The 5,000-nt window shown below is 51.9% G+C and overlaps 1 pseudogene; it reads right to left on the bottom strand.

The window, feature by feature from the left end:
* The window catches only part of LOC133139051 (sterile alpha motif domain-containing protein 11-like), a 71,495-nt pseudogene that overhangs the window by 29,318 nt on the left and 37,177 nt on the right, over positions 1-5,000 (bottom strand).

Here is a 5,000-nt window from a genome sequence, read left to right on the forward strand (position 1 = left end):
CACCAAGTCCCTCCCTCCTTCTCTCCCCCTCTCTCTCTCTCTCTCTCTCTCTCTCTCAAACACTCTCTCTCGCCGCTCTCTCTCTCTCGCAGACCAGAAGGTCCGCTTTAATTCCCCTCCCGTCGAGCATAAGGAAATGCACGAGCCCTGCATTAAGCACGAGGCGCGCCAGAGAGGAACGTCTGAGTGTACAATTACAGCATCCTCCCCCCCTAACGTCTCCCAGATCAATATCCTGCTAATACCGCGGGCCGGGGGTTACTGAGCGCATGATGCGGCGTGTTAGCAGGAAGGAAGAAGCCGTTTGTCACTGCGCTCGCTAACTCGCCCGCTGTCAAACCACTGTTAAAGCTACAGAGGCTTCTTCCTCCTCTCAATATTCAACACGTATTTTAAATTCAACACGTATTTTAAGAAGCTCTGTGTTTCTACTGAGGTCTCTCAGAAAAAGGGGAAGTACACAGACAGCACCGAGACTGAGGCAGTACAGACAGCACTGAGACTGAGGCAGTACAGACAGCACTGACACTGAGGCAGTACAGACAGCACTGACACTGAGGCAGTACAGACAGCACTGACACTGAGGCAGTACAGACAGCACTGAGACTGAGGCAGTACAGACAGCACTGACACTGAGGCAGTACAGACAGCACTGACACTGAGGCAGTACAGACAGCACTGACACTAAGGCAGTACAGACAGCACTGACACTAAGGCAGTACAGACAGCACTGACACTGAGGCAGTACAGACAGCACTGAGACTGAGGTAGTACAGACAGCACTGACACTGAGACTGATGCAGTACAGACAGCACTGAGACTGATGCAGTACAGACAGCACTGACACTGAGGCAGTACAGACAGCACTGAGACTGAGGCAGTACAGACAGCACTGACACTGAGGCAGTACAGACAGCACTGACACTGAGGCAGTACAGACAGCACTGACACTGAGGCAGTACAGACAGCACTGACACTGAGGCAGTACAGACAGCACTGACACTGAGGCAGTACAGACAGCACTGACACTGAGGCAGTACAGACAGCACTGAGACTGAAGCAGTACAGACAGCACTGAGACTGAGGCAGTACAGACAGCACTGACACTGAGGCAGTACAGACAGCACTGACACTGAGGCAGTACAGACAGCACTGACACTAAGGCAGTACAGACCGCAGTGAGACTGAGGCAGTACAGACCGCAGTGAGACTGAGGAAGTACAGACAGCACTGACACTGAGGCAGTACAGACAGCAGAAAGACTGAGACAGAACAGACAGGGCTGAGACTGAAGCAGTACAGACAGCACTGACACTGACGCAGTACAGACAGCACTGACACTGAGACAGAACAGACAGCACTAGAGCTCTCTGCACTCAGCACCATGTCCTGTGTTTGGGAGGACAGAGCCAGAGCATCACTGCATGCTGGCAAACTGCCAGAAGGATGCAAACGCACAGCTCACAGAGCACCAAGTAAAATGGAAAAAACCACACACACTTGCTTGCTACACACACACACACACACACACATATGCACACTTGCATGCTACACACACACACTTGCTTATTATACACACATGTGCACACACACTTGCTGGCAGTTTCATCGTCAGTGTGGCTGCGGTAGAGACGCAGTGGCGGTGGAGGTGGAGTGGGTCTTTGGGGCTTTGGGGCTTTGGGAGAGGGCTGGGATTGAACCTCACTAATGGTCCTGCTTACTCAGATCTCCACAGAGAGAGCGCCTCCACTCCCGTCATAAAGAGGGCCTCTGAAAATGGATCTACGTCACCGCTTACTCCTACTGAAGCACCCCCATCACTTACCCCACAGATTTCCCCACTCACATCCCAAACATCTCCTCCACCTCTCAAACAACTCCTCCACCTCCCAAACATCTGCTAACGTCCCAAACATCTCCTAACCTCCAAAACATCTCCTAACCTCCCAACCATCACCTCCCAAACATCTCCTCCACCTCTCAAACAACTCCTCCACCTCCCAAACATCTGCTAACATCCCAAACATCTCCTCCACCTCCCAAACATCTGCTAACATCCCAAACATCTCCTCCACCTCCCAAACATCTGCTAACGTCCCAAACATCTCCTAACCTCCCGACCATCACCTCCCAAACATCTCCTCCACCACACAAACATCTCCTCCACTTCACCTCGCCCTTTCCTGCCGCACCGCCAGTCTGGCATATCCCAGAGCCAGACCTGGGGTCTGTCAGCAGTTCAGCGGCCCATGAATCAAGCCCTCGATCAATAACCATTTAATCAATCCTTAGATACATAAACACGCCGAGCCCTAAGTGCCGGCTGTTATCTTTTCCAATGGCGCCTTATCGAGAGTGCGGCTGCCCCCTCTAGGCCCCCCGCTATCCCACAACGCACTGGTGCAGTGCCCTCTCTGAGGCAGTGGCCAGTCACTCTATCCAAGCCTGGGTTCAAGGACACGCCAGTCCTATACCGCAAAAATAAATCAATAAAATAAGTCAATCTTAACAAGTGTTTTTTTGTGTTGTATTTATACTTAAAATCGCATTTCACTTACTTTGCGAGACAGTTAAACTCAGATTTGCTAATGGGGTGAGAAAATGTAACTTGTCAAGCAAACAGCAAATTGAAACAAGCCAATATTTTGAGCTTGTGAGAGAAAAAAAGATGTTAGGTCTCATTACAACACTAGAGTACTAGTCAAGACAGAAAGTTTAGCAGTGTACAGGGACAGTGTCTACAGACACCCCCTGTCATCCTCAGGACAGGTTACCTCTTTCTGGGAGAGCACATGAGACCCCCTTACCAGTACCACACAGCTGGGTCCAATAACCCAGCAGCCCAGACCACCAGCACTGCCAGGCACAGGCTCGTGGCTTTTTAATGCGCGTTTATCGCCGTTTAAACGTAGGCTGCGGGTATAAAGAGAGCCCTTGAAAATGACCCGGACTTTTGTGCAGTCAACTTCAACTGATTTATAACGCAATAACGATCCCGCCGACCGCACCACGCTCAATATAGGGATCCTTCAGGAGAGGCGCGGAAGCGCCGAACTCGGCCCCGTTCGGTCTCCGGAATACGAGGCGCTTCTGGGGGAGAAAAAAAAAAAACCCTGAAAAAGTTCAGGGCTGGGTTGGGGCGGGAAGCCATTACACCGACACGGTTAAATCAAAGCCTGGGCCCATGACCAGGACGGCTTTATTAAACTTTATGAAACGGCCGCTTCTCTGCCACCCTGAATTCCCACGAGCCCGTTTCAGCGCGGCTGCCCCGAACCCAGTCGGCCTCATCACAGTCATTCTCCATAAAGATTCTCCCTCCAATATTTCCACACAGCTGCGCTTACGTTTTTCTCCCAGCTAAACCGGCGTTACACTCAGCTTCCTGCTTAGCACGTTATGCCCTTATCAAGTGAAAACTGCTTAGATTACATCCTAAATATGACATTACATTACATTATTGGCATTTGGCAGACGCTCTTATCCAGAGCGACATACAGTTGATTAGACTAAGCAGGAGACAATCTTCCCCTGGAGCAATGCAGGGTTAAGGGCCTTGCTCAAGGGCCCAACGGCTGTGCGGATTTTATTGTGGCTACACCGGGATTAGAACCACCAACCTTGCGTGTCCCAGTCATTCACCTTAACCACTACGCTACAGACTGCCCTATGAACGTGTTAACTCATACAGTCGGAGACATGGTATACAGCAATGCAGGTAAAGTCGTTTGTGAATGGCTATGACAGCAATATGCCCACGCAGATTTTAAAACAACAGCATTCTGGCAACAACGTCAGCCTTAAATTTGCTAAGGAGGCGCCGCTATAACAGGACAATCTGCACAGACAACTGAAACACTTGTTAGAAAAGGTTGTATTCGGCATTGTCGACTGTGGACTATAACACCGCGGCTGTTTTACACAAATGACGCAGTTTTCCAGACAATTACAGAGAGAGAGAAAAAAAAGAGAGAGAGAGAGAGAGAGAGGAGAGGGAGCGAGAGAGAGAAGAAAAATAGAAGGAGAACGAAAAGGAGACAGAAAAAAAAACACGTGGGACATTATCGGAAAAAACACAAATGAAATTAGTCTTGCTGGGCGGACCTCGCAGGGCTTGTGGAATGGAAGTCTGATGGTCAGAGCTTTAGAGGATGAAAGCTGTTAATACCGATTAAACGGCGCTTCTTATCGCACAGATGCCCCCCCTTTACCGCCAAACAGGCAGCCGTGCCCCCGCCTCCCCACTGAGAGCCGCTGAGGGGGGGGGAGGTGGAGTGTACAGGTGGGCGGGGGTGCCACCGGGAATATTGGGCCTCATGAAAACATCTCACTCGCATTGGGGCCCACGGCTTTTTTGAGGGCCCCGTGAACAGCTCTCATATTGAGACCTGCTGCTTTTTGACGTCCCCGTGACAAGTCTCACATCAGGACCTGCTGCTTTTTTCGGGGCCCCACGAACAGCTCTCATATCGGGACCTCCTGCTTTTTTGGATGGCCCCATGAAAAGATCTTACATTGGGCACTACCACACAAAACCACCCCATCCCCTGAGGGCCCCTGTCAGTCAGGGCCCTTGGAATCATCCTAGCCCCCCCCCCCCCCATAACACACCCCTGTAGGTGGGGGGTTGAGGACTGGGCTGAGAGAGGAAGTGTTTTTAAAAAAGCACAGAAGAGGAGAAGCCGTTTTTCCTGCCGCTCCTCCTCCTCCTCCTCGCGCTCCTCCGGGCAGTGGCACCTCTGACAGCCAGACTCCTTAATTCCCTTTTTTTCCCCTTAATCTGTCATCTTTATCAGGCCGGGGCAGCGCGGGCCGGGGCAGCGCGGGCAGCGCGCGGGAGCGCCGGGCCCCGATCAATCTGCGCATTACGGCTGACAGAATGGTGCTAATAACTTATCGATCCCGCCTTCGCCCGGCCCCGCGGGGGCCCGGGGGCCCGCATCGATTGGCTGCGGAGGGAAGGAGCAACGGGGGGGGGGGGGGGGCGAGGATGTACCACC

Source organism: Conger conger, chromosome 10 (assembly GCF_963514075.1).
Source record: "Conger conger chromosome 10, fConCon1.1, whole genome shotgun sequence".
In the NCBI taxonomy this organism is placed as follows: Eukaryota; Metazoa; Chordata; class Actinopteri; order Anguilliformes; family Congridae; genus Conger; species Conger conger.